This window comes from Rutidosis leptorrhynchoides, chromosome 4 (assembly GCF_046630445.1).
Source record: "Rutidosis leptorrhynchoides isolate AG116_Rl617_1_P2 chromosome 4, CSIRO_AGI_Rlap_v1, whole genome shotgun sequence".
Classification (NCBI taxonomy): Eukaryota; Viridiplantae; Streptophyta; class Magnoliopsida; order Asterales; family Asteraceae; genus Rutidosis; species Rutidosis leptorrhynchoides.
Window position 1 is genome coordinate 537173074 of NC_092336.1, and position 12641 is coordinate 537185714.

Consider the following 12641-nt stretch of genomic DNA (forward strand, 5'->3'; position numbering starts at 1 on the left):
CATAATGAAGAAAACATTGGATATAATAAAAATTGTTAGAAATAAACGGATTAACTAATTGAAATATTGTTAAGGATTCCACGCTAACTGTTCCGGCTAACTGTTCCCAGCTAACATTTAATTTATCGCAATTTACATTCTCGCAATTTATATTCTCGCAATTTACATTCTCGCAATTTTATTTACTGTTATTTAATTTCCACACTTTACATACCGTCGGGACACGTATGCAAGGTTTCGACTTATCATATCGACCCATCTATATATATATTTTGGAACGACCATAGACACTCTATAGCTGGCTATACAGGGTTGAGGTGGATTCCAATATATATATATGGTTTGAGTTGTGAGCGACACTGAGACCGGTACACGGGTCACGATATGTATTAATTAATTCGAATATTATATATTTAATTTATATATGAATTTATCGGACTATTGGACTGCTAACTATGGACAATTAAAATGAATTAAAATATTGATTATAACATATGAAACTAAACAATTCTTCAAGTTTGCCACTTGATTCTATCTTAAACCCCATTCGTATCTTGACAATTACAATTCGCGTTCAAATTTTTCATGATTCTTGAAAACGCCTCTATCGAAAAGTTGAACCAGTCGCACCTCGTCTACGGAAAAAGATTACTGCATAAAGTTATGCACCTGAAAACTCTCGGAAACTGAGTCAACACATAGCAGTGTAAATTCCTTTAGTATTATGACTACCCAAAATAACTTTGCAATTTCCTTCCAAATTAGCCACTTTTATCACAGCTACACTTTGACTTCTTAGTAAAATTGGTCTTATTATCATCTCGATATAAATACGTTGTCCTTTCGCCGTCGTTACCAGAGAACCTTTTATATTTCACAACATCATCATCAGACGTATCAGCAACTCGTTATCTCTTTGGCGAAATCCGCAATCAGTATTTTGAAAATCTCGTAGAAATTCTCCCAGTTATACCGAAAACGTCTATCCCTAAGAATTACATATTTCGAATGTGAAGTTTCTGAAAAATATCTTGGACTATGAAGTAGTTCTTGAAATGTTGATGAAGCAGCAAAAACCGTAAATGACCTTAACAGTCAAAAGTTTGACGATAAAGTAAAATGTGTTGAAAAAGCTCAGAAAAAGAGAAGGGGTGAAACTGGAAAACGGATTGAGGAAAGTATGAAGGAGACCGTGGACAAATCATAAAAACTAAACCCGACATTAAAGGATTCAAATGATTTAGTGCCTACTAAAACCGTTAGTAAGAACCCTACTCCTTATTCTAAATCTTTCCAGATGATATTCCTCATCATCATCTTATCATAAATATTATAAGATATTTTCATATTCTCCGTTATGAGTATTCTCCATATTTCTGGAAATATTCACACAACTATTCTTATTTGAGAACGTTCATCTCTCTACAAAATCTGCGTTACAACATAAAAGAAACTGTGTTAGTTTCTAAATTCTGAAACCTTCAGGTTTAAAATAGGAATGTTCTGAAGCAGTGTTGGGAACTGATGCATGAATTATTATAATATAATGAAACTTGATCAACTTTATTATATTACAGTAAGTCATGTTAAGTTTCTAATGGAATGTGATGATTCACAGTACCATCATCATGTGCTATGTTACACGGCTCTTACATTCTATCCAATTCCCAAACGTATTAAGAACATATCGTCTTGATAGTTCTATTTTCCTGGATATCCTGGTAATTTAACAAATCAAAATCGTGCCATTACCATTTCATTCTGAGAGCATTAGCTATGTACATTTCGAATCTCATACCTACGAATTTCGGACCATTATTCGCTTGACTCGAGGACGGGAATAAGGAAACGAAGGAGTGGACTTATAGTAAAGTATCCGACAAAGAAATCGAAACAGATTATCGCATTAAATCAAAGGGGATCCTATTTCCTAAATCGTCGAAGAACCAAATCTTATTACATGAGATTTTTTTTTAAATCCCTTAAATTTTGAAAATCAATTCTAATCACATCATCGGTTAAAAACAATTCCATATTCACTCATTTCATTCTTTTGGGATAGCTTCACTCGTACGCTTCACATGATCGAATCATTTTATCCATATCTTTCAATAATGATAAAACTCTATTATTACCTCATATTCGTCATAAAAACATTCCTATTGTTATTTATGACAACCTCTACCAAATTTCGGGGACGAAATTTATTTAACGGGTGGGTACTGTAACGACCCGGAAATTTCCGACCAAATTTAAACCATAATCTCTTTATGTTTCCGACACGATAAGCAAAAAACCTTAATGTTAAGTCTAGAAAGTTTGAAATTTATATTCGGATACTCAGTTACCCTTTTGACCAAGCCTGGCGATTCACGAACAGTTTGTTTGTAAATAAATATGTGATTAAATACATATATACATATAAGTAATGGTATATATATGGTAATATATATAATTGTTATATAATTGTTATCATTTTATTATTGATATTGGTAAACTTATTAAATTTATCAATTTGTGATTCTTACTATCATTATTATTTATAATTATTAATAACACAATTATTATTATTATTATTATTACTATCAGTAATATTATCTTTATTATTATTAGTATTTCGAAATTGATATTAGAAAATTTATTATTGTATTAGTGTTTTATTACTAATAACACTGTAAATATTAAAGTTTACGAAATTATAATCAAATAAATAAATAGATTTATATAAATATTTATAGATATATATAAAATATAGATTTAAATATACAAAAACTCATATACTAATTTATATTTATAAAAATACAAATATACACATTTATAAATGAAAATTTATCACGTATTTTATCCTAAGGGAATTACAAATCAAATTCTATCTTTATCAACTACTCTAAGAAAAAAATCAGATCATTTACAGTTGTCTTATAATCAAACAAAGTGTGTTGAAAATTAATTTTACTTTCCTTATTTGCTTTTTGACAAAATATGATCTTGTCTAGCCAATCTAACTAAAATCCAAACGTAATTTTAGCTAATCCAGTTGTACCTATATCTGATAGGCTTTATATAACATTTCTTCCACTGCAATTGAGGTTAAAAACCGATAAATAAAAATACATATGGAGTACGTGCCCTGTTTCTTCTTCATTCCTCAACTTGAACGAATTCGTATTTAAAATTTAAAGTTCTTAGATGCTGTTATGCTAGAAACCTACTGTTTAGACTGAATGCAAGGTTTCATAATCCAAATTTTCGAATTTAAATCAGGAATTTAACCTGAGTAGTCGACGGGTCCTGTTCAGGAATGTTTAACTCAAAACCTCAATTACAAACCATATCTCAAAAACCTAGTAGTGCAGAGTTCTTAGGAATCACCTATTTTAACTCTCTGTAAATTTTTAAAACCCAATTCATCTTATTAATTCCTAATTTCTGAATCAAAACTTTAAAGCTTAAAAGTCCGATGATTGTTCTTCACGAAAATTCGGGTTCCTGTTTATACTTTAGGATCGATTTAGGGTTCAGGAAGTTTCTAGGAAGAGTTTCAAATGTTTTTCATGTTAAAAATTTCAGTTAAAACGAGCTAAAAATTGGAAATCGATTTGGAGTTGGGTCGTGGGTTTAAGAAACTGTTACATCATCGGTTCTTCCAATTCTTTTCATTTGATTCTGTTTTAATTAAGACAAACGACTGCTAAATGATATTTATTCATGTATAAGTCCTAAAAATAAATTAGGAATCAAGATTTTGAATTGTTGAGTGTTGTTTCGAATTACACTGAGGAAGATGAAGAAGAACAGAACATAATACGTGTTATAAATAAATAAACAGATATAAAAACAGAAAGAACGACTTGGATGGATGGTCTAAGGTGTTAGTGGGTTATCAAGAGGTCTCGGGATCGAGACCTGTTAGAGTACATTTATTTTTTTTGCAGCCTTTACAAGGGTATACTCCTTTATCCTAACTTTTATTATTATTATTATTATTATTATTATTATTATTATTATTATTATTATTATTATTATTATTATTATTATTCAGAAAACAATAAAAATTATTATTAATTTCATTAATATTTGTATTAGTGTCATTTTATGATTTCTTTTAACATAAGAATTATTATAAATATTATCATTATTATTAATAACATTATCATAGTTATTATTAATTTTTTTTTTATATACTTCTATTAATATCAATTATAAGTAGTATTGTTAATGAGTAATTATTATATACAAAAATCATTATCATAATAGTAAAATTAATAATTTTACAGTTTTTAATATTAATATCTTTATCATTAATAGAATTATTAACATTATTAGTTTTATTAGTAAAATCAAGTAATATCAATATTTCCATTTTACCAATACAAAAATTATTTTAGTATTATTACAATTTCTAGTTTTTAAGAAGCAAATGATATATATATATAGCATAGCAAAATTTAATATTTATATATACAAAGTGAACATATAAAAACATATAGATAACACTAACATAAAAATGTTATAATTGAAACACTTATACATATGTGTGTTCAGTTACAATTATGAATATTAATAATTATACAAATGATATAGGTTCGTGAATCCGAGGCCAACCTTATACTTGATCAATGATGTTATATGTATTTTTACTACAAAATACATTAGGTGAGTATATAGTCCCTTTTAAACTTTAAATATTTTTGGGCTGAGAATACATGCGCTGTTTTTATAAATGATTTACGTTATGGACACAAGTGACTAAAATTACGTTCTACATGGGTTTGAATCAAAAATCCCCTAGCTTGGTAACTTTAACTATTGGTTTATGAACTGGTAGGCGCGAATCCTAAAGATAGATCTATTGGGTTTTACACCCCCACCCAGATGTTGTTCTAGTAAACTAGAAGAACGGGTGTTTAGTACTTCGAGGTTAACGGAACGCACTTGATTCGGTGCACATATTATTATAACTCAGGGGTACACACTCTTGTTAAGGCTAGTTACCAGGTGCCCACTGCTTGGAATGCTTTTCATACACTTGCGAGTGTATTATGTTTATAAATATGAAATCTTGTGGTCCATAGTTATAACGCTGCTAGCATCAAACCTATATATCTCACCAACTTTATGTTGACTTTTTAAAGCATGTTATTCTCAGGTACAAATTAAGTCTTCCGCTGTGCATAAGCTCATGTTAAGGACATTACTTGGATTCGATCATCGCGATGGAACCGGATGTCGATGACTACGTCCAGGGGGATAAGGACGGGTCGCTACAGGTTAAGTCAACTAAACGAATTAGAAGAATTAAGACATGAAGCATACTAAAATTCCTTAATCTATAAGGAAAGAACAAAGAAATGGCATGATAAAAGAATCAGAAGTTCAAAAGAATTTAAAGAAGGAGACAGAGACAGAGTTCTTCTTTTCAATTCACGATTCAAGCTATTTCCTGGAAAATTGAAATCAAGATGGTCTGGGCCATTCATAGTCAAAAGAGTTTTCCCATACGGAACAATAGAGTTAATAAATTCAAATGGGATTGAATTTAAAGTTAATGGTCACATAGTTAAACATTACGTATATGGTCTGATGGAAGTTGACAATGAAGTCAATCACAATTTCAACACCACATCTAACTAAGTGTGGAGAGGTTCGAATCTTTTTAGGGTAACATATATTTCTGTTAGAGTTAGATATTCTGTTTTCGTGTAGTTCTCGAGAATAGAATCCGAATGGTCTTTCCCTAGCAGACCCTAAAGAACTAGTCTTCTCCCCCCATTCTGAATTTTTATTTTTTTTTAGGTTTTACGAGATGAAGAATTCCTGTGAACTAAACCATGGTCTAATGCTACATACTTTGATCACTAAACATAATAATGACACACTCCCGAGTGACCTGTTATCAGTAATAAGAGCCAAATTGGACGGAGTAAGAAAAGAACTCAGAAACGATCATAATAAGTTACATTTTGGTAAAGGAAAATCAAAATCCGCAGTGAAAAGAAGAGCACGACACCTTGAAAGATGTCACAAATGCGAAAAATGGTCACACGAAGGAAAATGCTCGACGAATCAGACATATTCCAATACCGAGTTCGTTACTTTATGTAGAGAAGGACGTTCATATGTTTCGAAGAAAAATCATTGAATGCTCGAGGTTACGCCTATGTAGCTATGGAAAACCAATTAGTCCGACTATCTTATGAGTGGGCTAAAGCAGGTCACTGAGAATTCTATCTCACAGGTAAGTATGTACAGTTTTTATTTTTTTTAATTTGCTTTTAACCTTTTGATAATAAACGCTGAATCATTCGCTATAAAGTATTAAATTGGTATTCAATAAAATTAGGTATGCGTAACCGAAATTATTGATATCATGCAAAAATTTATTACATCACTGCGAAATTTACCGTTTATTCTTAAGGTATAAATATCTTTAATCAATCAACCCAAAATATTTCAGAAATTCGTCAGGAGTAAAACTAGGTAATATAGCCGAAATTACTTTACCGAAAAGAGGGGCGTATATTTTTGATAATATTTGATTGATTAAAGTGGGATAAAAAAACCAAAAAGATTTTTAATTTTATTTTTACTTTGTTTTTAAAATTAATATTAAATTATTATTGTAAACTTTTTAAAATCAATATATTTAAGTTTGTAAATATTTAAAAAATTAATATTTTTAATATAAAGTTTGTATGTATAAAAATATTAATAATATGAATTTTTAATTTTATGCATTTTAAATTTAAGTTTGGTGTGAATTTAAAAACAAAAATTTACTTTATTTCACTAAGATAAAAATATGATTTTTAAAATTCGTCGTGAGTTGAAAACTAGGTCGTTGAACCGAAATTGCTCTACCCAAGGGAGGACGAGAACTTTTATTATCATTATTTTTAATCTTATTGAATTAAAGTAAGCCAAAAACATTAAAAAACCCAAAAATTTTTACTTTTAAAACCGCGCTTTGAATTGACAAATTTTAAAATTTTGTCGAGGGACGGACTAGGACAACGATCCGAAACACCCTCACTCCTAAAAAGAAACAAATTTTTAAAATTTTTATTAATTTATGTTTTATTAGTATAAGGCTTTTATATTAAAAAAAAAGAAAGCAAAAAGCACTGTACCCGGACCCCATGCGATCGCATGGGATTTGAACTTCAGAACCATGCGATCGCATGGAGCTGAAAATCAGGCCAGAAACAAAAAGGGCAGCGAGCTGTGTTCTGTCTCCATATTTTACACACACACATATACGAAAACACACACATATTATCACCAAAAATCACCAATTTTTCACCAAAATCAACCAAATTTCTCGCTACAATCCGCTCTAATCATGAATTAGATAAGAAGTTTATCAAGAAGGGTAACAATTTCATCCCTAAACCTCTTTAAATTTGATTTTTAGTGTTCTTGAGCTATAATTTACCTAATTTGATTTTTTTAATTTCTAGTGTAATTAGTGTTAAATTGTTAGTATTTTATGCATGTATAACCTAGATTGATGCTATTTAACATGATTTGAAGCCAAAAACTTCAAAATTTTTAGGAATCTGGGGTTTGTGTTCTTGAGCAATTTGGGGCTATTTGATATAAACAGGTTATGGCCGATTTTTGTCATGAATTATTGCTAAATTAAGTAATGTAACATGTTTAGGTAGTTAAATGATCCAAACTTTGATCCTAAACATGATTTTTGAGAATTAAAGTGGACTTTTTAGGTATAAAATTCATGAACTTGATTAAATTGATGTAAATGCCATTTGAAACTTGTTTAATTGCTAGTAAAGGTTGTTTTAACCTGATATTTGAATTGAATGCTTATGAACTTTGTAAACATTTTCATATATGCTTATTTGAAAAAGTGTAGAATTGTTAAAATTGTGAAAATGTGTATAAGTTTAATTTTGATTAAAACATGTTATTGTAATTGTTTTAAGTTGTTATTTTGCTAACACTAATGCAGATTTGGATGCACAAATATTGTGTTTAATATGTTTTGTAGAGATTTACTAATACTGATGGTGCATCATCATCATCTAGACAACTACAACTGGAACCTGAGCCAGAATTGCAATATGAACCTGAACCGGAACAACAACAGGAACCACAACAACAACCGGATCAACACGTACCATATTATGATCCGCTACATTTTGTTGATGCCTTCATAGTATTTCCGATACATCCGCCAGTAGAATACCCAATGATTCCTGAACACACGTTGCATCCAAATCTGAGATTCGATAGAAGCTAGAGAGATTACCCGACATATCAAAGTAACAAATTCAAACTGATACGGAAAAATGTAGAAGTGCCAAGGGTAATCGATTGGGATCCATTGGAAAGGGTCCAACTAGCTAACTCAGTTAGGGAGCATCTGATCCAAAGGTATGGCAGTTCTTCTTTTACCGATTGGGAACGTCTATTCACCATTCGTAGGCCTGTATATAAGGAATGGTGTGTTGAGCTCATGAGTACTATAGCGTTAAATGTAGATGTAGATAGATTAGATGATAGAAGTTTTCTTAGATTTATACTTGGCCGTAGGATGTACAGGATGTCCATGCTGGACATGGCCAGGGCTTTACATATATATACTCCTGGTTAATTACTACTACCCGATTGTATGAATTTGATTTATCGTGGTGAAAGGGTAGATAGGAATTTTGACGCGAACGCCGTCTGGAGGCGTATGTCAAACTATAATGTTTTTACGCTGGGAGGAAAACACTCGTACTTACATATTAACAAAGCCGAACTTCGTATAATTCATAGATTTCTGGCTAACTCGATTACACAGAGAGATCACAACAAAGAGAAAATGACCTTACATGATTTATTTTACCTAAAGTGTATTCGAGACCCAAGAAGCTTTGTTAATATCCCATACTGTGTTGGTTTTTATTTGTCTAAGATGGTGGAAGGAATACAGGAAGGGGGGATAATAGGAGGAGGTATTTTTGTTACTCTCATTAGAGAGTATTTGGGTGTAGATAAGGAACAAGGGGGTCCACTTTTGGAATGTAGGGAACAGGTTGAGCCTTTAGGATTGAAGGTCTATCAGGGTACGCAACCAGGCAGTACCCTATGAAGGTAGTCATCCTCAGGTAGAGAGAGTTTCAGATGAGGAAATGGACGAAGCGAATGATATTAGGGATGTCATTAGGGAGGCTATGACTAATGTCTACCAGCGTGTAGATGAGGTAGATATGACAAACGGGGAGAGATTTAGTCGGATGGAGCAGTGGCAAGCCCGGAATGATTACGAGCATTCCAGGCAACGACAGCATGATAGATGGGACTATCATCAGCGTCAGATCATGAGCCGGCTATCACCTCAGGATCACTACGTACCGACCTGACCCGCTTACTATCCTCCACACCAGCCCGAGATGAGACCACCATGTACTCTCTACGACCCTAACCTGGCCTACCAGTACACCTATCACCAACCATGGAACCCGGATGACGACATGAACTGGAACCCCTATCCAGATTGATATAGTTCCTGTTGGTGATTTCTATAATTTTTATCTTTTTATGATTTTTATTTATGTTTAAACATATGATATTGTGATACATTAATGTATTGTTTAATATTTTTATTATTTTGTACTAATATTTCATATTTGATTTGAAAGTGTGATTTTAAGTCCCATTTCAAATTACCATGCATGTTTATATTTGTATTGTATGTATTTTATTTCATGTACACAACAGGGTAAAACAGCGCATTTTCAAAGACTGGCATTAAGTTCAGCAAAAGCTACTGATTTTGATGACAAAACGAAAAACAAATGTGATGTAACAACAAGACGGAATGAACAAATGATGTTCACCATTTATCATTCAACAAACAAACGCCAATATGTTTGGAAGCTTTGGTAAAATTTAATCATTTTTCTACGCTAATCACCCTCAATAATTTAAATTGTTACTGATTTCTTGCAAATGAGGGCATTGCAAGATCTTAAGTGTGGGAAGGGGTTAAATTCTTTCGGATTTTTAAAATTTGTAACTTATACACTTGGTTACCATTAAAAATACTAGTAATGCAGTAGTTGTATTAGAATCTAGTGCTCTCTGATAATAAAGAACAGCCCTAATCTTATATACTGACTACCCAATTCTAGTAAAATTTTCAAAATTTTCAATTAAATGAATTCAAAATCATGTTTATACATATTTATGAACGATAAAACTAGGTATTAACACCGAAATTATTGTTACCTCGGAAAGGACATAAATTGAGAAACAACCCAAAATGTTAGAATTTATTTAAAATGGAATAGAGGACAATAAAAAGGCAAAGAAAGGAAAATAAAAGCCAAGTGCGGGAAAAATTTACCAAGTTATTTTGAACATATATCACATATTTTTGTACAAATAACTGAAGATACTTTTGTTTTGGACAATTTTATCAGTTTTACCCAATTTCTTATAATATATTTGAAAGAAAGATGGAGCTACACGATGAATCAATTCCATCATTAAAAGGAAGTAAAGTCTTCCGAAAAAGACACGCGCTTCTTGATTTAGGTCAGGAAGTTGTCGTCCAGACCAGTTGTAGAGTCTACGAAAAACCTTGAAAAGTTTTCTCGAAAATCAGCTGGAAATCCACGGACCTCAGCATCAAACAGGGTCGCCAAGTGGTCAGACTTATCCTAACCATGAGAGGATCTGTCTCGTAAAATGAGGAGGACGCCGTGCAAATTAGCTTGATAAGACTAATGAATCAGACCCCCAGAAAGGATAATCTCCTTAAAGATCAAAAATCAGCTTTTAAAACTGATATTACTCAATCCTAGAGATTGACTCTTAAAGATTGAGAATTACAAACTCATGGAATTCGATGATATCTAAACTCGAGCTTGAACGAGAAAATATTTTGATCAAAATTACAAACCGATTTGTTTTCTGAAAAACGCATTTTTAATGCGTTCATTACCATTGAACGTAAAATCCTAGGAATTCACCTGGGATTCATTAGGTCACCTGAACCAAATCGGGTGTCAACCGTAAGAACGGTGGTTGCATAGCATGGTCGAAGACATGACCTTGTGCCAGACCGAAAAACCATAGGGTGAGCTTTACTATTACTCCTATCAAGGATAGTAATTGCATCCTACACGTTATAGACCATAATTAAAAGCATGTCAGGGGACATTGCCTTAACAGTTGCTTGTTCAACGCTTTCCTTTACAACCGGACGGTAGTTTATCGAAAGGTAATATACGGAGCAAGTATACTGGACGTGTTGCTTTTCCAATACAAGGTTAGCAAGTGGGTGACACAAAACCGCAAGTTTTGAGCTAAAATTTTCAAATATGAAACCCACCAAATCCACAAAAAGATTTTGCAAACACCGGTGAAGGGTTATTCCGGAAAACTTATCTAGGGTAAAAACTAGATTTAATTTTCAAAAGATCAAATATTTTCATAAAGATCCAATTTCCTTAAGGATCTAAATTTTTATAGTCATGTGGGACTGTAAACCACATCATTACTACCATTGTTCATACCGCCGTATAGAAATCACTGATGTACAAAGTGTGAAGAATAAAGAAGTGATTCTAGTATTTTTATTTCAAGACTATATTGTTTGAGGACAAGCAACGATCAAGTGTGGGAATATTTGATAATGCTAAAAACGAACATATATTTCATAGCATTATTCCTCAAAAAAGACAAGCTTTTAGTTGCAAGTGTTCTATTTACAAGTGATATTCGTTTAAATAATAAAAGGTGAAGACAAAAGACAGATTCGACGAATTGAAGACACAAACGACCAAAAAGCTCAAAAGTACAAAGTACAATCAAAGTGGTTCAAATTATTGATGAGAAACGTCTCGAAATTACAAGAGTACAAGTCGCAAAACGCAAAATACAAGATATTAAATTGTAAGCAAGGACGTTTGAAAATCCGGAACCGGGACCAGAGTCAACTCTCAACGCTCGACGCAACGGACTAAAAATTACAAGTCAACTATGTACGCGAATATAATATACTCCCTCCGTCCCAAATCTATTATCTCCAGACAAAAAACACACAGTTTTAGGAAATCCCACTAACTTTATTCTCCACCAATAAAATACTTTCTCTTTCCACTATAACCTCTTTTGATTAGCTGAAAAAGAATCTGGACAATTAATTTGGGACGTCCCAAAATGGAATAATAGACAATAAATTTGGAACGGAGGTAGTAATATTTAAATAATTCTATAAATTATTTATATATTATATTATTATTAAAAACCGGCGGCAAGAAAGAAAACAAAGTCATGTGAACTCTCCCAGATGGACATGCGATCGCATGGCCTGGAAGAGTTAATTCCATGCGATCGCATGGCTGAAAAATCCAGCCCAGGTCCTATAAATGCAACGTGTTTTGGCCAAAATAAACACCATATTTTTCTTTCCTTTCTCTCATACGTAGATATATATATATATATATATATATATATATATATATATATATATATATATATATATATATATATATATATATATATATTATAATTTTAATTTTAATTTTAAATTCAAATAATAAGGGTATGTTAGCGAATGTTGTAAGGGTGTAAGTCGAAATTCTGTCCGTGTAACGCTACGCTATTTTTAATCATTGTAAGTT